The sequence below is a fragment of the Furipterus horrens genome, unplaced genomic scaffold (assembly GCF_987537825.1).
Source record: "Furipterus horrens unplaced genomic scaffold, mFurHor1.1.pri manual_scaffold_17, whole genome shotgun sequence".
In the NCBI taxonomy this organism is placed as follows: Eukaryota; Metazoa; Chordata; class Mammalia; order Chiroptera; family Furipteridae; genus Furipterus; species Furipterus horrens.
The window spans coordinates 69,596,605-69,620,591 of NW_028327187.1; the positions used below are offsets into that span (position 1 = coordinate 69,596,605).

At 40.3% G+C, this 23,987-nt stretch overlaps 1 non-coding gene across 1 annotated transcript; it reads right to left on the reverse strand.

The window, feature by feature from the left end:
- Positions 1 to 484: 484 nt before the first annotated feature.
- On the reverse strand, positions 485 to 648 carry LOC149991164 (U1 spliceosomal RNA). Its single transcript, XR_016508776.1, has one exon. It is a non-coding gene; the product is annotated as a U1 spliceosomal RNA (small nuclear RNA).
- Positions 649 to 23,987: the final 23,339 nt, after the last annotated feature.

Here is a 23,987-nt window from a genome sequence, read left to right on the forward strand (position 1 = left end):
TCCCCAGGGGTCCCTCCCAGCTTTTATAATGTATGACTGCTCTTTCCACAAGCCAGCCACAGCCACTGTCTTGCCACCACTGCTGCACTGTGTCTTCTCCACCCTGGCTCCCCATCTCTGCCCCTCCTGCCCATGTGAATGAGTACTGCTCTTTACATCTTTGTTTGTTTGACTTTCATGCTTCTATTTCCTGGAAGTCGGGTTCTTTTTTGTTTTGCGGTAGATATAATTCATATTATAATTGTAGAATAGGTGAAGCATGTATATGTATGCCTCCATCTTGGTCAGAAGTCCCACTCTTTTTCAATTTTTATTTATTTATTTTAGAGAGGGGGAGATATAGAGATAAACTTTTATTTGTTGTTCCACTTATTTAGGCATCCACTTGTTGACTTTTGTATGTGCCCAAACCAGGGATCAAACTTGTACCTTTGGTGTATCAGGATGTTGCTCTATCCAATAGGGCTTAAGGTGTCCCCCCTCCCAGGGGAGAGCATGAATGCAGTCCTTCACTACCACAAATTATGCAGTCAGGTTTCCCACATTTCAGGAAATCGCAGGGGTCAGCCCATCTGGAGTGCAATGGATAAGCCTTTCCCTGGGAAAACCACCTTCATGATCATGGTATCTCCCCTGCCAGGTAAGTATTAAAGGTGTTTCATTTTACTTGTTTTATATCGATAGTATATGGTTTGTGTGTATGGTTCAGGTTATATTTTTATTAAACAAACTTGAAGAGGAAGAAATAGAGAATTCTTTGGCTAAATAAAGTGATGGCTAAAGAGCTGGGAATATTTTATATATTACACAGCAATAACTTTTGATACAGTTACTTAAATAATTTGTTTCTATGTGCTTTTATTACATTATAAAGATGAGTACAAATGAAAGTGCCAATGTTAAACAGTTTAATCCCTCAACTTGAACTGAATTATCACTGACCATATTTGAACACACAGATAAATATTTGCCACTAGATGAGGTCTGAAGGCAGTTTCTGGGAGGAACTTAAAAGTTCTCTGTTGCTCTGTCTTTCCTTTGTCCTTGGTATTGGTGAGTGAGCTGAGACTTTCTCTCCATTCGAATGATAAAAATCTCTGTCTACAGTGAACTTAATACTTTAGGTAAGAATATACTCAGAGTAAGCTTCTCTGAAAGATATTGAACTGAGACCACCAAAATCAGAAAGAGCCTACTACACAAAGCCCATGGGGGAACAGAAAGTGTGGCTGCTCTAAGGATGGAATGAGCATGGCATGCTTGAAGAACAAAATCAGGAGGAGGAAGATGGCGGAGGAGTGAGGGGAGGCTGTGCTCTCAGGCTCCTGAGACCCATCCGTAGGTTGGAATAATTGCAGACAAAACATCTCAGTAAGAAGCTGGACACTGGCAGGAGTTGAGCCTTGGCACTGCTGGATTAGAGAAAAACCATCTGGGAACAACCTGTTTAGTGAGGATAGTGGAGGAAAAAGGGATGAAATGGAATTCCTGACTGGGGTGGCTGCCTGAGTTGTGGCTGGAAGGACACAAAGGCATTTTGGCGACCACAGGCTTCCCCAGAGGGGAGTCAGGAGGAAAGCGGATCTCTGCCCACTGGCAGAGACGGGACGCGACCAAGTGGCATTGGTGCTGGAAAAAGGGAGACAGCATGCTGCTATGCAAGTGAAAATGTAATTTTTCTTTGGATTTTTCTCTTGTGAACTGCGGAGTGGGGGTAAAGTTTGGGGGTGATAGGACATTCTTGAGGAGTGTAGGCACAGGGGTGTACTCACCCATTACCCAACCCTCCGCTTGGGTCGCACGGGCACTGATAGGGAAGTGGCCTCATTCATTGGCCCAGGTGCGCAGGGCCGCGCATCCAGGTGCGCCTCGGATACACCCCAACAGACATCAGATCAGTGCCCCAATGGGTGCAGGGAGGGTCCACTGGACACGCAGAAGACTGTGCGCAGTCCCCCCTGACCAGCTCCAGTGGGCACCAGGCTGGAGCGCAGAGCACTTGCTCAGGCTCTGCTCATGCCCACCCAGTAGGGTACGAGAATGGTGGGTGGCTGCAACACGGGAACAGCGGGCAGTGACTCACAGACACTCACTTCTACTGAACACAAGTGTTCGGGGCCTTCCCTAAGAGGTGAGAGACCAATTCCCGGAGCATGACTTGGCAGGACTGAGGCTAGAACTCAGGCTGGGCACGCGAACACAAGAGCACCTCAGCTTGGCTTCAACAGGTGCCCATCGCTCACTTCCACTTTGCAAGAATGTCTGGGTCCCAGCAATGGGAGGCGAGAGACAAACTCCCAAAGCAGAGCGCGTCACAGCAGGCCTGAAGCTAGCTCCCCACCGCCTTGGGCACCACGGGCGCACAAGCGCAAAAGCACATCACCGGCTTCAATAGGTGCCAATCGCTCACTTCCACTGTGCACAAGTGTCTGGTCCCCAACCTAAAAGACAAGAGACCAACTCCTAGAACGAAGTGCAGCAGGCCTGAGGCAAGCTCTCTGGCCGCCTTACACGCTCACAGGGATGCGTGCAAGGGTACCTCGGCTAGCTCCAACAGGCAACAAAGGAATGCGCTGTGCAGGGCACACCACTGCTGGAAACAGCAGGAACTTCTGACCCACCTCATTAGACCAGCTGTGGACACAGAAAAACAAGAAAACACAGAAAGGCTGCACTGACATCTCCACAAAAGATCTCAAGACAAAGTGGATAGAGTGACTCTCGATAAACTGGCCAGAAGGAAGAGCCTAACAAATAGCATCTGAAATATAACCAGACAGCATAAACAAACGACATAAAGGATACACCAAGAAGATCAGGCTCAGGAGATCAAAGAGACTATACCACTGAAACCCCCAGATCTCCTATAAAGAATCTCATACCACAAAGGTGGGAAGGCAAAGCAGACAAATCCAAATAACAAAAACAAACAAGAAGAATCCAACATGGTAAGACGCAGAAACAACCTCTCAATAAAAAGAAAAGAGGAATCCCCAGAAAGAGAGCTGGATGGAGTAAACATAGCCCAAATGTGAGACATGGAATTCAAAACTATGGTGGTGAAGAAGCTCAATATACTCGACAACCTTAAAAACAAATATGACAGCCTCCAAGGAAGTTACCAACAGCTCCAAGAAAATTACAGGGAACTTGCAGAGAACTACACCAGCATAAAAAAAGACATAGAAACTATCAACAAGAACCAAGTCGAAATGAAGAATGCAATCTCTGAACTGAAAAACACAGTAGAATCAGTCAAAAGCAGATTAAACGAAGCAGAGGATCAGATTAGTGAGTTAGAATATAATGTAGAAAAAAATTCTCAGACGATACAGCAAAATGAAAAAAGATTGAAAAATTATAAAGAAGAGGTAAGGGAATTACAGGATAGCATAAGGAAGAACAATATCAGAGTCATTGGAATTAAAGAGGGATCAGAAGAACAAGGAATAGATAAATTGCTAGGAGAAATAGTGACAGAAAATTTTCCCAACCTGATGAGAGAAAAAGTTATGCAAGTCCAGGAAGAAAAGAGAGTTCCAATAATGAGGAAAACAAAAAAACGCACTCCAAGGCACATCATAGTTAAAATGGGAACATTCCAAGAGAAAAACAGAAAACAACATACAAGGGAGCTCCGATAAGGCTATCGACCGATTTCTCAACAGAAACACTACAAGCCAGAGAGAAATGGTCAAAAATATTTCAAGTAATTAAAAACAAAGGCCTACAACCAAGAATACTCTACCCAGCAAGGCTCTCTTTCAAAATGGAAGGTGAAATAAGAAGTTTCCAAGAAAAGGAAGACTAAAATAATACATTGCAAGAGATGCTAAAGGGAATGTTCCAAGAAAAAGGAAGATAAAAAAAAGAGCAGAAGAACAGAGGTATAAAGGGAAATGAATAAATACATGTCAATAATAACCTTAAATGTAAGTGGATTAAATGCTCCAATTAAAAGACATAGGGTAACGGAACGGATAAGGAAAGAGGACTCACATATTTGCTGTGTACAAGAAACACACCTCAAAACAAAAGATTTACAGAGACTGAAAGTAAAGGGACATAAAAAAATATCTCACGCAAATGGACCTGAAAAATAAGCTGGGGTCGCAGTCCTCATATCAGACAAAACAGATTTAAAAGCAAGGGCAATAAAAAGAGACAAAGAACGACATTTCATAATACTTAAAGGAACAATCCATCAAGAAGATATAACACTGATAAACATATGTGCACCCAACATAAGAGCACCCAAATACATAAAGCAAATACTAGAAGACCACAAGAAGGATATTAACAACAACACACTCATAGTAGGGAACTTCAACACTCCATTATCAACAACAAACAGATCATCAAAGCAAAGAAACACCAACGACATACAGGCACTGAACAACACACTAAACAACATGGACTTAACTGATATACTGATATATATAGAACTTTTCACCCCAAAGAAGCAAAATATACATTCTTTTCAAAGGCACATGGGACATTTTCAAAGATAGACCACATGATAGGACACAAAACAAGCCTCAACAAATTCAAGAAAATTGAAATCATATCAAGCATAATTTCAGACCACAATGTCTTGAAACTAAAAACGAACCTCAGGGAAAAAAATCAGAGACACCCAAACTCATGGAGAATGAAAAACAAACTATTAAATAATGAATGGGTTAACAATGACATCAAAGAAGAAATCCAGAAATTTCTAGAAACTAATGTCAATGAACACAAAATAGCCCAAAACTTGTGGGACACAGCAAAAGCAGTCCTAAGAGGGAAGTTCATAGCAATACAGGAACATCTGAAAAGGATAGAAGAAGGTCAAATAAAAAATCTAACCCCAAAGCTACAAGAACTAGAACAACAACAAACAAAGCCTACGGCTAAAAGAAGAAAGGAAATCATCAAGATCAAAGCAGAACTAAATGACATAGAACTAAACGAACAATCCAAAAAATCAACAAAACTAGGAGCTAATTCTTTGAAAAAATAAACAAAATCGACAAGGCTCTAGGGAGGCTCATCAAGAAAAAAAGAGCAGACCCAAATAAACAAAATCACAAACGAAAGATGAGAAATCACGACTGACACCTGAGAAATAAAAACAAGTATAAGAAATTACTACAAACAACTATATGGCAAGAATTTTGACAACCTAGTAGAAATGGACAGATTTCTAGAAACATATATCCTTCCCAAACTGAATCAAGAAGTAGAAAGTCTCAACAGACCAATAACAAAGAAGGAAATTGAAACAGTAATCCAAAATCTCCCTGCACACAAAAGCCCTGGACCGAATGGCTTCACAGGCGAATTTTACAAAACATTTTGGGAAGAACTAACTCCTACCCTCCTCAAACTATTCCAAAAAATCCAAGAAGAGGGAAAAATCCCAAACTCTTTCTATGAAGCCACTATTACCCTAATCCCCAAACCAGGTCAAGACACAACAAAGAAAGAAAACTACAGGCCAATATCACTGATGAACATAGGTGCTAAAATCCTCAATAAAATTTTGGCAAACAGGATCCAGCAATACATCAAAAAGATCATACACCATGATCAAGTGGGATTCATCCCAGATATGCAACGATGGCTTAATATTTGCAAATCAATAAACGTGATACACCACATAAACAAAATGAAAGACAAAAATCACATGATCATATCTATAGATGCAGAAAAAGCATTTGATAAAGTACAACACAAATTTATGATAAAAACATTCAGCAAAATGGGAAGAGACGGAGCATACCTTAACATAATTAAGGCTATATATGAGAAGCCTGAAGCCAACATCATACTCAATGGACAAAAACTGAAAGCATTCCCCCTGAAATCAGGAACTAGACAAGACTGTCCATTCTCCCCACTTCTATTCAACACAGTGTTGGAAGGCTTAGCCACAGCAATCAGACAAGACAAAGAAATAAAAGGCATTTAAATTGGGAAAGAAGAAGTAAAACTATCACTATTTGCAGACGACATGATAGTATACCTAGAAAACCCAATAAACTCCACTAAAAGACTACTTGATATAATAAGTGAATTGGGCAAAATAGCAGGGTACAAAATAAATATACAGAAATCTAAGGCATTTCTGTACACCAACAATAAATTATCAGAGACAGTGGCAAAAAAGTAAATACCATTTACCATAGCAACAAGAAAAATTAAGTACCTAGGAATAAACTTAACCATAGAGATAAAAGAACTGTACACTGAAAATAATGCAACATTGAAGAAAGAAATTAAGGAAGATACAAATAAATGGAGGCAAATACCATGTTCTTGGATGGGAAAAATCAACATCATCAAAATGGCCATACTACCCAAATCAATTTATAGATTCAATGCAATCCCTATTAAAATACCAATGACATATTTCACTGACCTAGAACAAATACTCCAAAAATTAATATGGAACCAAAAAAGACCCCGAATAGCAAAAGCAATCTTGAAACAGAAGAGCACAGCAGGAGGAATCACGATACGAGACATCAAAAAAGACTACAAAGCCACGGTGATCAAAACAGTCTGGTACTGGCATGAGAACAGACATATAGATCAGTGGAACAGAATTGAAAGCCCAGAAATAAACCCAGGCCTCTATGGTCAACTACTCTTTGATAAAGGAGGAAGGAACATAAAATGAAGTGAGAAGAGCCTCTTTAACAAATGGTGCTGGGAGAACTGGACAGGGACATGCAAAAAAATGAAACTAGACCACCAACTTACACCACTCATGAGAATAAACTCAAGATGGATTAAAGACTTAAATGTAAGTCGTGACACCATAAAAGTCTTAGAGGAAAACATAGGCAGGAAAATTTCAGATATCCCAGATAATAATATCTTCACGGATACATCTCCTAAGGCAAGAGAAATAAAGGAAAAAATAAACAAATGGGACTATATCAAACTATAGAGTTTCTGTTCAGTAAAAGAAACATCAGCAAGATGAAAAGGAAACCAACCATATGGGAAAACATCTGCCAATGATATCACAGACAGGGGACTGATCTCCAAAATATATAAAGAGCTTATACAACTCAACATCAAGAAAACAAACAACCCAATGAAAAAATGGGCAAAGGACCTGAATGAACACTTCTCTAAAGAGGACATACAGAAGGTCCATAGGCACATGAAAAAATGCTCAACATCATTGGCCATCAGAGAGATGCAAGTAAAATCCACAATGAGATACCACCTTACACCTGTCAGAATGGCCATCATCAACAAATCAACATACAACAAATGCTGGCGAGGATGGGGGGAAACAGGAACCCTACTGCACTGTTGGTGGGAATGCAGACTGGTGCAGCCACTATGGAAAACAGTATGGAATTACCTCAAAAAACTAAAAATGGAACTGCCTTTTGAACCAGCGATTCCACTGCTAGGATTATACCCGAAAAATTCTAAAACCCTAATTCAAAAAAAACTAAGCACCCCTATGTTCATAGCAGCCCTGTTTACAATAGCTAAGTGCTGGAAACAGCCTAGGTGCCCATCTGTAGATGAGTAGATCAAAAAACTGTGGTACATCTACACAATGGAATACTATGTAACAGAAAGGAAGAAGGAACGCCTGCCATTTGCGACAACATGGATGGAACTAGAGAGAATTATGCTTAGTGAAATAAGCCAGGCAAAGAAAGCAAAATACCATATGATATCACCTAATACAGGAAACCAAAGAGCAACACAAACAAACGAACTAAATAGGCAAAGACTAGAATAGTAGTCAGTAGAGGGGACGGAGGAAGGAGTTAAGGGGGATATGTAAGGGAAGGGTCTAGTCAAGGATTGTGTATAAATGACTCATGGACATGGACAATGGGGAGGGATATAATTGTGGGAGAAGGGATGGGCTGGGAGGGGGTAGCAATGGGGGGAAATGGGACAACTGTAATTGAAAAACAAAAATTTAAATTAAAAAAAATATCTCACAACAAAAAAAAATTGAAAATATGTGAAGCGATGGAGGTGTTAACTAACTTTATTGTAGTAATCATTTTATATTGTGTAAATGTATAAACTAATCGCATTGTAAACCTTAAAATTACACAATGTATATGTCAACTGTACCTCAATAAAGCAGAGAAAATAATGGAGATTCTCAATTTAATAACACTTTTTAAAAAATCAATACTACCTTCTCTATTTCCATTCTTTTTCTGCACTTTTCTTAGGAAGATGTAAACACAGTCACCAAAATATTTTTTCCAAAACATTCTCGAAATAATTTTTTTTAAATTTAATTTTTATTGTTTTTTCTTTTTTATTTATTTTATTTTTTTATTATTGATTATAATGTTACAACAGTTACAATTTTCTCCCCCTTGCTCCCTTCCCCCCAGTACCCCCCTCCCCAGCAATCCCCTCACAAGTCCATACCCCTGGTTCATAAAAATTAACTATCCCCCCCCTCTGAAATATTAGGACCCTTTGTAATCTTGTAAAGGACAATGGGCGAAGGTCTCAAGCTCCTCTAGCTGCTTCGAGCTGGACATGGTCGTCGTCCTACCTACCCTTGGGTCCAGAAAACCCTACTAAGAGTGGGAGTGTGGAGGGGAGGGTGGCCTTCCCACATTGGAAAGGATCGTGCAGACTCCAGGTCAGTTGGCTGTCTCCAGTCAAGGGCGTGCTTGCTTTAACAGGCTGGTGTCCTTGTTGTGCTCTGGGGGCAACAGATTTGGCAGAAAAGGGTTAAAAGACATCGTTCACTCCATAACTACTAGATGACAAAAGGCAGGGATTAATTCTTCAATGTTCCATATTAGGAAAAAAAAAAAAAAGAAAAAAAAAAAAGGGCTTCTTTGGGGGAAGGTGTGATAGGCACATCTCACCTGTCCAAAATCCTTTTGCCCATTATACTTAGTTTGGGCTGAGGTAAATAGTTTAGGATTTTCCCCTCTCAGACTTCTGGGCCTTTTCTGTCCAAGCCATTAGGATAGAAAAGAGAAACCAGTTTTAAAGTGAAGCCCACAGACCACCCCATTCTTCACCAACCCAGCCATTTAGTTCAGCCAAACCATTGAGTCTCGGGAGGCAGCGCTGCATAGAGGATTAAGTGAGGTTTATGCGTACAGACAATCACTCAGGTAATGCGATCATAGGCTTATGTCCTTTGAAAACAAAACACGTGTTAATTTATGTAACATAACCCACAAACAAGTCCTTAAATCTGTAAGACTGTCTTATTGGGAAGACATCCAGTTGCAAGGCACTTCAAATTCTATTTGCCTGCAACTTCAATATCTTTGATGCTATCACAGACATGGTTTAATTTTCAAGTGAAACCATATTTTAAATGAGAAGAAACTTTTAAGACGGTTAGTTGCCCTATTTTATACTCTACTACTGGTCATTGTGATTTTCCTTGAATAATGATTTTTCTCCCTAAGGTTATCCTCCTTTTCTTTAAAGGGACTACATTAAGTCCATTTTTAATTTATCCTGTTCGTTTGCATAAACATAACAAGAGCAGCAAAAGATCACTTATGATCTTTAGTTCTGCTTTGCTGGAACTTACCCAAGGAATATTTGGGGTGACCCTCATTCTGTTCTTCAGGGCACAGAAGCTGAGCCACATATCTGACATTCATCCTTGCCTGTACACACCTGTTTTTTCCAAGTCTTTCTGGTTTTTCATTGTGTCTTAAGGTCCCTTCTAGCCATCTTTCAGGAAAACAACCTTCGTTCCTTCCCTGGAAAGATTGCTGTGGACCGCACAACCAACCATGGTACCAGGCCTTTTGTCTCACGGGCTTTTATTACCTTTGAAAGTCATTCCCAGTTCCTCAGGGCTTTTTGGTAACATTCTGAGCCCAAGTATGTTTCCTTTAGGCTTGACATTCCAGTCAAAAACTTGGTCAAAAAAAAAAAAAAAAAAAAAAAAAAAAAGGAACCTCTATTAACAACTGGTCTTATTAGTTCTATGCAAAGGAACTTATGTCATTACTTACTTGTTTAGAATGCCAAACTCTGGAGGGATCAAATAGGGAGAAAAATATACAACGTGAAGGAAAGTCTTTGTCCTAATATTCACTGAACTGGCATTTCCATTCTTCATATTTTCATTTTTCCCCCGCTAAAAAATTTTTTTTGTTTGTTTTTCCATTACAATTGACTCACTTTTATACCCCTTTTGCTTCCCTGCACTCTGTCCCTCCCTTCTCCCACATTTAGTCTCCACTCAGTTGCCCATGTCCATGGGTCATTCACATATATACATATTTTTTTTACTTGATCCTTCCTCTTCTTACACCCTTCTCTTCCTCCCCCTCCCCCCTTGTTACTGTTAGTCTACTTCTTGTTTACATACCTCTGGTTCAATTTTGCTCATTTGTTTCTGTTGTTCATTAGTTTCCTGTAATAGGTGACAGCATAAGGTATTTTTCTTTTGTTCCCTGGCTTATTTCACTGAGCATAATTTTCTCTAGTTCCATCCATGTTGTTGCAAATGGTAGAAGTTCGTTCTTTCTTTCTGCTACATAGAATTCCATTATGTAAATGTACCACATTTTTTTTATCCACTCATCTACAGATGGGCATTTAGGTTGTTTCCAGCACTTGGCTATTGTAAATAGTGCTGCTATGAACATTGGAGTGCATAGGTTCTTTTGTATTGGTGTTTCAGGATTTTTTGGATATAATCTTAGCAATGGAATTGCTGGTTCAAAAGGCAGTTCCATTTTTAGTTTTTTTAGGAAATTCCAAACTGTTTTCCACAGTGGCTGCACCAGTCTTCATTCCCACCAGCAATGCACCGGTGTTCCCGTTTCTCGGGATCCTCTCCAGCACAAGTTTTTGTTGATTTGCTGATGATGGCCATTCTGACTGGTGTGAGGTGGTATCTCATTGTGGTTTTTATTTGCATCTCTCTGATGGCTAGTGATGTTGAGCATACTTTCATATGTCTATGGGCCCTCTGTATGTCTTCTTTGGAGAAGTGTTTGTTCAGGTCTTTTGCCCATTTTTTAATTGGGTTGTCTGTCTTTTTGGTGTTGAGTCGTATGAGTTCTTTATATATTTTGGAGATCAATCCCTTGTCTGAGATGTCATTGGCGAATATATTTTCCCATATGATTGGTTTCCTTTGCATCTTGTTGATGTTTTCTTTAGCTGAGCAGGAACTTTTTAGTTTGATGTAGTCCCATTTGTTTATTCTTTCCTTTATTTCCCTTCCCTTAGGAGATACATCAGTAAAAATGTTGCTACGTGGGATATCTGAAATTTTCCTGCCTATTTTTTCCTATAGGACTTTTATGATATGACGGCTTACATTTAAGTCTTTGATCCATTTTGAGTTTATTCTGGTGTATGCTGTGAGCTGGTGGTCTAGTTTCATTTTTTTTCCATGTCCATGTCCAGTTCTCCCAACACCATTTGTTGAAGAGGCTCTTTTCACTCCATTTGATGTTCTTTCCCACTTTGTCAAATATTAGTTGACCCTATGAACCTCGGTTTATTTCTGGGCTCTCTATTCTGTTCCATTCATCTATATGTTTGTTTTTATGCCAGTACCAGACTGTTTTGATTACCGTGGCCTTGTAGTATAGTTTGATATCAGGTATTGTGATTCCTCCTACTGTGTTCTTCCTCAAAATTCCTGTGGCTATTCGGGCTCTTTTTTGGTTCCATATAAATTTTTGAAGTATTTGTTCTAGGTCTTTGAAATATGTTGCTGGTATTTTAATAGGGATTGCATTGAATCTATAAATTGCTTTGGGTAGTATGGACATTTTAATGATGTTGATTCTTCCCATCCATGAGCATGGTATATGCTTCCATTTATTTGTATCTTCTTTAATTTCTTTCTTCAGTGTTATGTAGTTTTCTGTGTACAGGACTTTTACCTCTTTGGTTAAGTTTATTCCTAGGTATTTTATTTTTCTTATTGCTATGGTAAATGGGATTATCCTTTCAGTTTCTAACTCTGATTTCTTATTGTTGGTGTATAAAAATGCCTTCAATTTCTTAATGTTGATTTTGTATCCTGCTATTTTGCTGAATTCACTTATTAGGTTGAGTAGTTTTTTTGTGGAGTCTAAAGGATTTTCTGTGTACACTATCATGTCATCTGCAAATAATGACAGTTTTACTTCCTCTTTTCCAATTTGGATGCCTTTTATTTCTCTTTCTTGTCTGATTGCTGTGGCTAGAACTTCCAAGACTATTTTGAATAGGAGTGGAGAGAGCGGACATCCTTGTCTTGTTCCTGATCTCAGAGGGAATGCTCTCAGTTTTTGCCCATTGAGTATGATGTTGGCTTCAGTTTTCTCATATATGGCCTTTATTATGTTGAGGTATGCTCCCTCTATTCCCATTTTGCTGAGAGTTTTTATCATAAATTTGTGTTGTACTTTATCAAATGCTTTTTCCGCATCTATTGATATGATCATGTGGTTTTTGTCTTTCATTTTGTTTATGTGGTGTATCACGTTTATTGATTTGCGAATATTAAACCATCCTTGCATCCCTGGGATGAATCCTACTTGATCGTGGTGTATGATCTTTCTAATGTGTTGCTGGATCCGGTTTGCCAATATTTTGTTGAGGATTTTAGCATCTATGTTCATCAGCGATATTGGTCTTTAGTTTTCTTTCTTTGTTGTGTCTTGACCTGGTTTTGGAATTAGGGTTATACTGGCTTCATAGAACGAGTTTGGGAGTCTTCCCTCTTCTTATATCTTTTGGAATAGTCTGAGGAGGATAGGAGTTAGTTCTTTCCTAAATGTTTTGTAGAATTCACTTGTGAAGCCATCCGGTCCTGGGCTTTTGTGTGCTGGGAGTTTTTTGATTACTGCTTCAATTTCGTTAGCTGTTATTGGTCTATTCAGACTTTCTGCTTCCTCTTGATTCACTTTGGGAATACTGTAGTTTTCCAGGAATCTGTCCATTTTCTCTAGGTTGTCAAATTTCTTGCCATACAGTTGTTCGTAATAATTTCTTATAATTCTTTGTATTTCTGTTGTATCAGTTGTGATTTCTCCCCTTTCGTTTCTGATTTTATTTATTTGGGTCCTCTCTCTTTTTTTCTTGATGAGCCTGGTTAAATGCTTGTCAATTTTATTTACCTTTTCAAAGAACCAGCTCCTACTTTTGTTGATCTTTTGAATTGTTACTTTAGATTCTATGTCATTTAATTCTCCTCTGATCTTGGTGATTTCCTTCCTTCTACTTGATCTGGGTTTTCTTGTTGTTCTTCCTCTAGTTCTTGTAGCTGTAGGGTTAAATTTTTTATTAGAGATTCTTCTAGCTTTTTTAGGTAGGCTTGTATTGCTATGAACTTTCCTCTTAAGACTGCTTTCGCTGTATCCCATAGGTTTTGGGTTGTTTTATGTTCATTATCATTGGTTTCCAGGAACTTTTTGATTTCTTCCTTGATGGCATTGTTAACCCATTCATTATTTAATAGCATGTTATTCATTCTCCATGAGTTTGAATGTTTTTGAGTTTTTTTCCTTGAGGTTGATTTCCAATTTTAAGCCATGGTGATCTGAGAAAATGCTTGATATAATTTCAATTTTCTTGAATTTATTGAGGCTTGTTTTGTGTCCTACCATGTGGTCTATCTTTGAAAATGTTCCATGTGCACTTGAGAAATATGTATATTTTCTTCTTTGGGGTGAAAACTTCTATATATATCGACTAAGTCCATTTGATCTAAAGTGTTGTTCAGTGCCTCAATATCTTTGTTGTTTCTTTGCTTTGAAGATCTGTCCATTGTTGACAATGGGGTGTTAAAGTCCCCTACGATGAGTGTGTTGCTGTCTATATCTTTCTTGGAGTCTCTCTAAATGTTCCTTATACATTTGGGTGCTCCTAAGTTGGGTGCATATATATTTATAAGGGTTATATCTTCTTGATGGATTTTTCCCTTAAGTATTATGAAATGCCCTTCTTTGTCTCTTTTTATGGACTTTGCTGTGAAATCTGTTTTGTCTGATACGAGTATTCTACCCCGGCTTTTTTTTCATGTCCATTTGCTTGAAATACTTTTTTCCATCCCTTTATTTTCAGTCTGTGTAGATCTTTTATTCTAAGGTGTGTCTCTTGTAGACAGCATATATGTGGGTCATTTTTTCTAATCCATTCAGCTACCCTATGTCTTCTTATTGGAGCGTTTAATCCATTTACATTTAAGGTTATTACTGATAAGTACTTATTCATTGTCATTTTTCTCATTTGTTCTCGCGTTCTTCTCTGTCTCTCTCTGTTTCTTTATCTTCTTAGCGCAGACCCTTTAGCATCTCTTGCATTGCTGGTTTGGTGGAGACGTATTCTTTTAGTCTTCCTTTGTCTGAGAAACTCCTTATTTCGCCTTCCATTTTGAATGAGAGCCTTGCTGGGTACAGTATTCTTAGTTGTAGGCCTTTGTTTTTCATTGCTTGGAATATTTTTTGCCTTTCCCTTCTGGCTTGTAGTGTTTCTGCTGAGAAATCTGGGGATAGCCTTATTGGAACTTCCTTGTATGTTATTAGTTGTTTCTCTCTTGCTGCTTTTAGGATTCTCTCTTTGTCTTTGAATGTTGCCATTTTAATTATGATGTGTCTTGCGGTGGGCCTGTTGGGGTTCAACTTCATTGGGACCCTCTGTGCTTGCTGGATTTGCGTGACTCTTTCTCTTCTCCTGTGAGGGAAGTTTTCTGTCATTAGTTTTTCAAAGAGGTTTTCTATCCCTTGCTCTTCTTCTTCTCCTTCTGGAATTCCTATGATACGGACATTATTACGTTTCATGTTGTCCTGCAGCTGTCTTAGAGCCTCTTCAGTCTTGTTCAGTCTTTTTTCATTTTGTTGCATTGTCTGGGAGTTTTTGTGTACGTTATCCTCTAGCTCGCTGATCCGATCTTCTGCTTCCCCTAGCCTGCTTTTAATTCCTTCTACTGTGTTCTTCAATTCAGAGATCGTATTCTTCATTTCCTCCTGTCTCTTATTGATAGCTTCCATGTCCTTTTTGATGCTGGTATAATTCTCAGTAAGTTCCTTATATTTCTTCTGGTGTTCACTGTAGTTTTTCTGGAGTTCTTTGTAGTTTCCGCTGAGCTCATTTAGCTTCTCCATAATCCATGTTTTAAATTCTGTATCTGATATTTTGCTCCCCTCTATTTCATTTTGCACTCTTTCTGGGGATTCTACCTTTCCTTTTGATGGGGGGTTGTTTCTCTGTCTCCCCATTTTTGTGATTCCTTTTGTTTGTTGGTGCTTCTTAGAATGATCAGTTCTTCCTGGATCTGCCTCTGGTAGCGTCAGATCATGTACCAGACTGGCCCTAGGCAGCCTGTTGGAGATTTCCAGGGATCTACTGCCTTTGCCTCTCTTCTTTAGTTGTTATAATACTCAATCTGTGATCAGCCTTCAGGCTTAAAGACCGTGGGTGTGGCAACTTAATTCCTGTAGGCAGGGCTTTTATTTCTCCTTAGTATGACACCACTTGGAGGGGAATAGTCTGTCTGCTGTACTGGGGCTGAGTCAGCACTGGCTGGTCCTGGGAGGGGGTTAGTGTAGCTTCCACTTACTCATCCACCCTCCTGGATCTCCGTCTGTGTTGTCCTTGATGATATTTCTTTAATCTGTCTGGTTGTATTTCAGCTACTTTTTGGTGGATCTTTTTCTCTGGTTAGTTGATTGAGAGTCACTCTGCCCACCTTGTCTTGAGATCTTTTGTGAAGGTGTTGGTAAAACATAATCACACAACCCAGGCAAGAAACCCACACCCTCCAATGTCTCCCCCAAATACAATCCCACTATAGGCTGCAAATGAGCCCCTGTTAATATACTTGTGGAGATACTGGGACTCTTATTTTGTAGGAGAAACAGAAAGGAGTTGTTTTAAATGAAGGAAGGGTAATTTTTGAGCTGGAATTTGATAGAGTATTGATATTAGCAATTGGGATCAAGATTATGTAAGAGAGCAATTAACATTTACACTGTATGTTTGAAAAGGTGGGGAGGGTTAGAGTGTGGAGAAAGTGGAAGTGTATAGTATTAGTATTATATAATTGGTGTATACTATATGATTTGCGTGGGAGGTAGGGTAGACACAACAGACATCCAGGTAGACAGACAGCCAGAAATTGAAAGAGAGTGCTGGGGAGGTTAGAAGGTAGGAAACAGATTGAGAGAGAATTTTTTAAGAATAAAAATACAGAGTAGAAAATAGCAAGACAGGAAAGGAGAGAAGAAAGAGAGAGAGAAAGTAGAGAAGAGAAGGGTAGGAGAGAGAACGAAAGAAGAAGGGGAGGTAGAAGAGAGGGGACTGGATTAAAATTCTTTTTTTTAAATTATGTATTATAAAAAAGATTAAGAGATTAAAACATGATATAAAGTTGCAAGATAGAGAGAAAGGGTGAATATAGAGAGAGAGGAATGGGAGATAGGAAAGCAAGAGGGTTTGGGAGGAAAAGAGCTCAGAAGAGGGAAGGAAATCAAGAGGAAGAGGAGATATTAGGGTGGGGAGGATTGAAATTGAAGAGTTGACAAAAGATAGGATGAAGGAGAGAAATACAAGAGGTAGAGAAAGAAGTGAGGGGATGGGGTAGAAAAAGAGAAGGGGTAAGAATGGGAGAGTAAAGGGAGAGGAGGATAGATTAGAATTATAATTTGAATATTAAGAGATTAGAATATAAAGTGTAATAGGGAGAGAGAGAGATTATGTATAGGGAGAGAAGGAAAATAAGGACAAGAGATGAAAGAAAAACTAATGTAGACTGAAGGGGGACAAAATAAAGAAAGAAATTTAATAAAGTTGTAGATACGTAGCGCAGAGAAAGGAGAGTGTGAGAAAGGGAGAGAACTTAAAATTATAAAATTAACTGAGAATAGGATGAAGGGGAGACATGCTAAGGGGAGAGAAGGGAGGGAAGAGGATGGGAGAAAAGGAGAGAGAATATGAAAGGACGGGAAGGGCAGTTAGAGAGAGTGAGAGATAAAAGAATGAGAGGATTTTAACTCAATTCAACTTTTATGCACAGTCTCTGGGTATTTTTGATTTGTTTGTATTTTGGTTTTTCCTTGCTTCCTTCCTGAGTCCGTTCCTATTCAAAATTCCATGAGTTTAAAATCTTTTCTGGTTGGTTGGCTGGCTGTGTGGGGGTTCTGCTTGATTCTGGGATTGCTAGTCTTTTTTTCGTGGGCCTACCACTGCTCTGCTGTGAGCTGCGTTTAGTTGTCCCCTCCTGAGGCAGCCTCAGCCCTCTTCAGGCTTGTCCAGCTACTCCTTCCCTCTGTTGGTCCAGCCTGTGCCTGCCAGCAATCCCTGTCCTGCCTCCAGTCCTGTCTCTATTCCCAGGTTACAGCTTCTGCTCTCTTCCCTGTCTATATGCCTGCGCACCCTATCTCTCTCCCTTTCTCAAGATGGTCCTTTTTTTCTGCAGGACTCTGGATCAGTCGGTCAAAGTGCCGGGCTCAGTGGCCCTTTCCTGCCCAGGGCCTCTCCCCTAGTCTGGAGCTTTGCAGTGGCTTTCCTGCGTGTGTTCTTCTCCTTGCCCCAAAACTTTCTCTATTCCGAGCTACAGCTTCCGTTGTCTTCCCTGTCTATCGGCCTGCGCACTCTATCTTTCTTCCCGCCACAGCACCATCCCTTTGTTCTGTGGGATTCTAGTGTGGTCAGTCAGCGCAGCACTCTCCTTCCCCGGAGCTCTCTGCCAGTCTGGAGCTCCGCAGCAGCCCTTCCCTTCTGCCCCTTCTCCCTGACCTAAAACCATCTCCCTTCCAGGACCTCCACCTCCGCTCTCTTCTCTACTTACACACCCTGCCCGTCCTGTTTCCCTCCTAGCCCCAGACCGGCCTTTTGTTCTGTGGGATTCTAGCGCGACTAAAGAGCAAACACTGGTTTCAAGAACGCAGTTCTGCCCCGGTCCGGAGTTCCGCAGCAGCTTTTCTGTGCTGCCGTTCTCCTTGCCCCAAAACTGCTCCTTTGTTCTGTAGGGCCCTAGCGCTAGTGCTGGGCTCACCCGGAGTGCCGAGCTTTTGGTCGGAGGTTGCAGCTGAGGATGTTTCTCTCTAGACTCAGATCACAGTTTCTCCCAGTCCTGGTTGTTCACTATTCTCTCCCACCTCTGGCTTTTTCAGCCAAATCCTCTCCCTAACTCCCTACAAGAATTCACTCCCGGCTAGTGAGCTCTCCGGCTTGATACTGCAAATGCACGGAGTCTCGGAATGACTCATCCTGCAGTTTGTTATAAACCCCTCCAACCCCCTCCACGCTGCTCCCACGATCTCCTCCCCGTTCACGTTATCAGATATCCACACTCACTCAGTCACTCACTCCTCTCCGCATTTGTTCCTGGATTCTGTCCTTAACAGGAGCGAGCTGAGAACACTGTCCCTACTCCGCGGCCATCTTTGTCCCCTCCTAATTTTTATTGTTTTTTCATTAGAGTTGTCCCATTTTCCCCCATTGCTCCCTCCCACCCAGTCCACTCCTTCTCCTACCCTCATTCCCCACCCTATTGTTAATATCCATGTGTTATTTATACAAGTTCCTTTAATAAAAGTTTCCCCTATTTACCTCCTTTCTCTCCATCCCCCCTACCCCCTGATAACTGTTATTCTGTTTCTTGTTCCGTTTTGTTCATTTGTTTGTGTTGTTCATTAATTTCCTGTAATAGGTGATAGCATAAGGTATTTTTCTTTCATTGCCTGGCTTATTTCACTAAGTATAATTCTCTCTAGTTCCATCCATGTTGTTGCAAATGGTAGAAGTTCTCTTCTTTCTTTCTGCTACATAGTACTCCATTGTGTAAATGTACCACATTTTTTTGATACACTCATCTACAGATGGGCACTTAGGTTGTTTACAGCACTTGGCTATTGTAAATAGTGCTGCTTAAAGCAGACCCTTTAGCATCTCTTGCAATGCTGGTTTGGTGGAGATGTATTTTTTTATCTTTCTTTTGTCTTGGAGTCTCCTTATTTCACTTTCCATTTTGAATGAGAGCCTTGCTGGGTAGAGTACTCTTGGTTGTAGGTCATTGTTTTTGATTGCTTGGAATATTTTTTGCCATTCCCTTCTGGCTTGTAGTGTTTCTGCTGAGAAATCTGATGATAGCCTTATTGGAGCTCCCTTGTATGTTATTAGTTGTTTCTCTCTTGCTGCTTTTAGGATTCTCTCTTTGTCTTTGAATGTTGCCATTTTAATTATGATATGTCTTGAAGTGGGCCTGTTGGGGTTCATGTTCATTGGGACCCTCTGTGCTTCCTGGTCTGGCATGACTCTTTCTCTCCTCATGTTAGGGAAGTTTTCTGTCATTAGTTTTTCAAAGAGGTTTTCTATCCCTTGCTCTTATTTGTCTCCTTCTGAAATTCCTATGAGAAATATTATTATGTTTCATGTTGTCCTGCATCTGTCTTAGAGCCTCTTCGTTCTTGTTCAGTCTTTTTTTATTTTGTTTCACTGTCTGAGAGTTTTTGTCTACGTTGTCCTCTAGCTCCCTGATCCAACCTTCTGCTTCCTCTAGCCTGCTTTTAATTCCTTCAACTCTGTTCTTCAATGCAGAGATTGTATTCTTCATTTCTTCCTGGCTCTTATTGATAGTTTCTATGTCCTTTTTCATGTTGGTGTAATTTTCAGTAAGGTCCTTGTAGTTTTTCTGGAATTCCTTGTAGTTTCCCTGGAGTTCTTTGTAGTTTCCACTGAGCTCATTCAGCTTCTCCATAATGCATGTTTTGAATTCCATATCTGGTAGTTTGCTCCCTTGTATTTCATTTAGCACTCTTTCTGGGGAGTGTACCTTTTACTCGATGGGGAGTTGTTTCTCTGTCTTCCCATTTTTGTGACTCTTATTGTTTGTTGCTGCTTCTTAGAATGATCTGCACTTCTTGGATCTGCCCCTGGTGGCATCAGATTGTGTCTTAGTCTGGGCCTAGGCAGCCTGTGGGAGACTTCCAGGGATCTACTTCCCTTTGTCTGACTCCTTTAGTTGTTAATCTATTCAATCTGTGATTAGCCATCAGACTTAAGGGCCGAGGGTGTGGCAGCTTAATTCCTGTAGGCATGGCTTTTGCTTCCCATCAGGCTGACGCCACTCAGAGGGGAATGGTCTGCCTGCCATACTGGGGATGAGTCAGTACTGGGACCCGGTAGGCTGCTTCCCCAGTTCTCCCCTCAAAACCCCCACACCAAACTCTCCCCAAGCATCTCTAGTACTCTCTGCTTTCCCTCTGTTTTCACCCAGGGTAAGTGGGGGCCAAAATATTTTTGTATGTGATTTGATTAAGAGCTCTTTTTCTCCAGCTGTTTCTTTATAGCTAGCAAGAAACCCTGTGGCTTTTCACTTTTCACAGCTGGATACTATTTTACTTTCCACTCTGTTGCTGTAGGCTGGGAAGCCCAGCTGGGGGTTTAGACCCTGCCTTTCTCGGGGGAACCTCCAGCTGCTGAGCTGTTTCTCAGTTCCTTCAGCTGCCACCCGTGTGAGCCCAACGAGCCCTTCCACGTCTCCGCATTCCCTACAGGTCATGTTGTGATGTAGCGGTTTATTCTGTCTCTTCGTAGTTATAAGACTTCTCTCCAGCTAGTGTTCAGTTGGTTATTCCCGATGATTTCTCCAAAATTAAGTTGTAAATCTAGACTAGTCCTGGGAAGAGGTTAGTGTAGCTTTCACTTACTCGTCCACCATCTTGGATCTCCTAGGCTTTGGTCTTTTGTGTGTTCATTATCATTAGTTTCCAGCAACATTTTTATTTATTTCTTGATGTGATTGTTAAGCCATTCATTATTTAATAGCACATTATTCATTCTCCATGAATTTGAATGTTTTTGAGTTTTTCCCTTCAGATTTGTTTCAGGTTTCAGGTCATTGTGATCTGAGAAGATGCTTTATATAATTTCAATTTTCTTGATTTTCTTCAGGCTTCTTTTGTTTCCTACCATGTCATCTATCTTTGAAAATGTTCCGACTTCCGGCCAAGATGGAGGCTTAGACGGACACGCTAGGTCTCCCTCTACAACTATAGAGGAATACAACTACTTCAAAACAAAGGATAACTAGAAATTCCAGAAAATAAAACTACACGGAAGCCCAACACATGAAGTTATAAACCAGCGGTGCCATTTGGGCAGGTAAGAGTTAAAGAAGGCAAAGCTGTTTGCGGAGCGGCGGGCGGGGCGGCGAAAAATCCCGGAGGCAATCAAGCCCCTGGCGTGCGGGACTCCAATCAAGCCCCTGGCGTGCGCGACTCCGGCGCTGGGGAAAGCAGCCGCAGCATCGCCTTGAACAGTGAGGCCCAGGGGGGCGGGAGGACGGATCCCGGTCTCCTAGCTGAATAACTGTGTGAATCCATCTTGGACCCCCGCCCCCACAGAAAGCACCACAGGGCTGCGAAATAGGTCGCAGACAGACACCGGTCGCTAATTTGTGACGCGTACACAGGCACCGCCCCGGACAGCCGGCCCAGGAAAACAAAACGCATCTGTCAAAATGTGGCAGACCAATATAGAGATCCCGGTGGCACAACTCACCAGACAGCAGATAGAGAACCTGACAGATGAACAGATAAGAAACCTGTCAGATGCTCAGTTCTGGGCCATTGTTATCAAGTGGCTTACAGAATTCACAAAAGAGCAGGAAAAAGATGAAAGAAGCGAAAAACTTTCATAACGAAAGGAACAAAACCACATACGAGACAGAAGGTGAGGAATCCAGAGTTCATTTCAACAAACTGGAATATGGAGAAGGAACAAGCAGTCAACCAATGCAGCGAGAGGAAATAGGAAGCAACAATGAGAGGATCAGAAACCTCTGGGACAGCTATAAAAGGCCCAACATAAGAATCATTGGTTTGCCAGAGAATGAGGAAGATGAACTAGAACTTGAAAAATTGAGTGAAAATATAATAAAGGAGAACTTCCCAGACTTGGGGAAGGGAATAGACTTGCAGGTCCAGGAAGCAAGGAGAGTTCCCAAGAGACTGGACCCAGGGAGAACCACTCCAAGACACATTATAATCAAAATGTCAAAAATTAAAGATAAAGAGAGAATCTTAAAAGCAGCAAGAGAGAAGAAAAGAATTATGTACAAAGGGGTCCCAATTAGACTATCAGCTGACTTCTCAAGGGAAACCCTACAGGCAAGAAGGGACTGGCAAGAAATATTCAAAGTAATGAAAATCCAAAACCTACAACCACGAATACTCTATCCAGCGAAATTGTCATTCAGAATAGAAGGACAGAGAAAGTGTTTCCAGGACAAAATAAAACTGAAAGAGTTCATTAGATCCAAACCACTGTTATATGAGATGTTAAAGGGACTGGTTTAAAAAACAGAAGCTAGGGAGATGAAACAAAGGCAAACGAAACAGGCAACGAGAGTGGAAAAGGAACTGTGGGTAAGGGAAGCATAGTGGGGGGAGGTCAACAGGGAGGGGGAGTGGGGAGAGGGAGGGAGATGATATAGGAATTGGGGATCATGGTAGGAGGGAATGGAATAGACGGAGAGAGGTTGGGAGGAACTGTATGCACAACTAATGGACATAATCTAAAAGGGGGGGACAACTGGAGGGAGGGGGGCCACCAGGTGGAGGGGAGCAGAGGGAAGGGAAATTAACACAAATGTAATATTTTAATCAATAAAACACATTAAATCTGAAAAAAAAGAAGTAAACAATACTCTTAATATCGATTGGCTTTCTAAATCAATCAACCCAGATAAATATTAAATTTCTATCTGTTTGCTTTTCAAAAAAAAAAAAAAAAAAAAAAAGAAAATGTTCCATGTGCACTTGAAAAGAACATATATTTTGCTTCTTGAGGGTGAAATGTTCTATATATAACAATTGAATCAATTTGATCTAGAGTTTTGTTCAATACCTCATTATCCTTGATGTTTCTGTGCTTCAAAGATCTGTGCATTGTTGATAATGGGGTGTTAAAATTCCCTACTCTGAGTGTGTTGCTGTCAACATCCTTCTTGTTGTTTTCCAAGATTTCCCTTATATTTGGGTGTTTCCATGTTGGATGCATATGTTTACCTGGGTTATGTCTTCTTGATGGAGTCTTCCCTTAAGTATTATGAAATGTTATTCTTTGTCTCTCTTTATGGCCTTTGTTGTAACATCTATTTTGTCTAATGTAAGTATTGTTACTTCCACTTTTTTATGTCCATTTGCTTGAAATACTTATTTCCATCTCTTCACTTTCAGTCTGTCTGGATCTTTTGTTGTTAGTTTGTTTCTTATAGACAGCATATATGTAGGTCATGCTTTTCATCCATGAACCCAATGCCTTTTTATTGGAACATTTAATCCATTTACATTTCATATTATTATTAATAGGTAGCTATTCCTTTTAATTTTTTTGGACCTGCATATCTCTCTCTCTCTCTCTCTCTCTCTCTCTCTCTCTCTCTCTCTCTCTCTCTCTCTCTCTTTCTTCTTTATCTTAAATCATTTTATTTACCATCTTGCAATGCTGGTTTCGTGGAGATGTATTCTTTTAGTCTTTCTTTGTCTGGGTAACTCCTTATTTCACCTTCCATTTTAAATGAGAACCTTGCTGGGTAGACTATTCTTGGTTATCGCCCTGTGTTTTCATTGTTTGAAATGTCTTTTGCCATTCCTTTCTGGCTTGTAGTGTTTCTGTTGATAAATCAGCTGATAGCTTTATCAGAGCTCCCTTGTATGTTATTTGCTGTTTCTCTCTTGTTGCCTTTAAGAAACTCTCTTTGTCTTTGAATGTTGTCATTTTAATTATGATGTGTCTTGGAGTGGGCCTCTTTGGGTTTATCTTCATTGGGGCCCTCTGTGCTTCTTGGACTTGTGTCACTTTTTTCCTTCTCATGTCAGGAAAATTTTCTGTCATTACCTTTTCAAACAGGTTTTCTATTCCTTGCTCTTCCTCTTCTCCCTCTGATATCCCTTTTTCAGCCTTTTTTCATTTGTTGCACTGTCTAGGAATTTTTTTATTCATTGTCCTCCAGCCCGCTGATCCAATACTCTGCTCCTCCTAGTCTACTTTTTATTCCA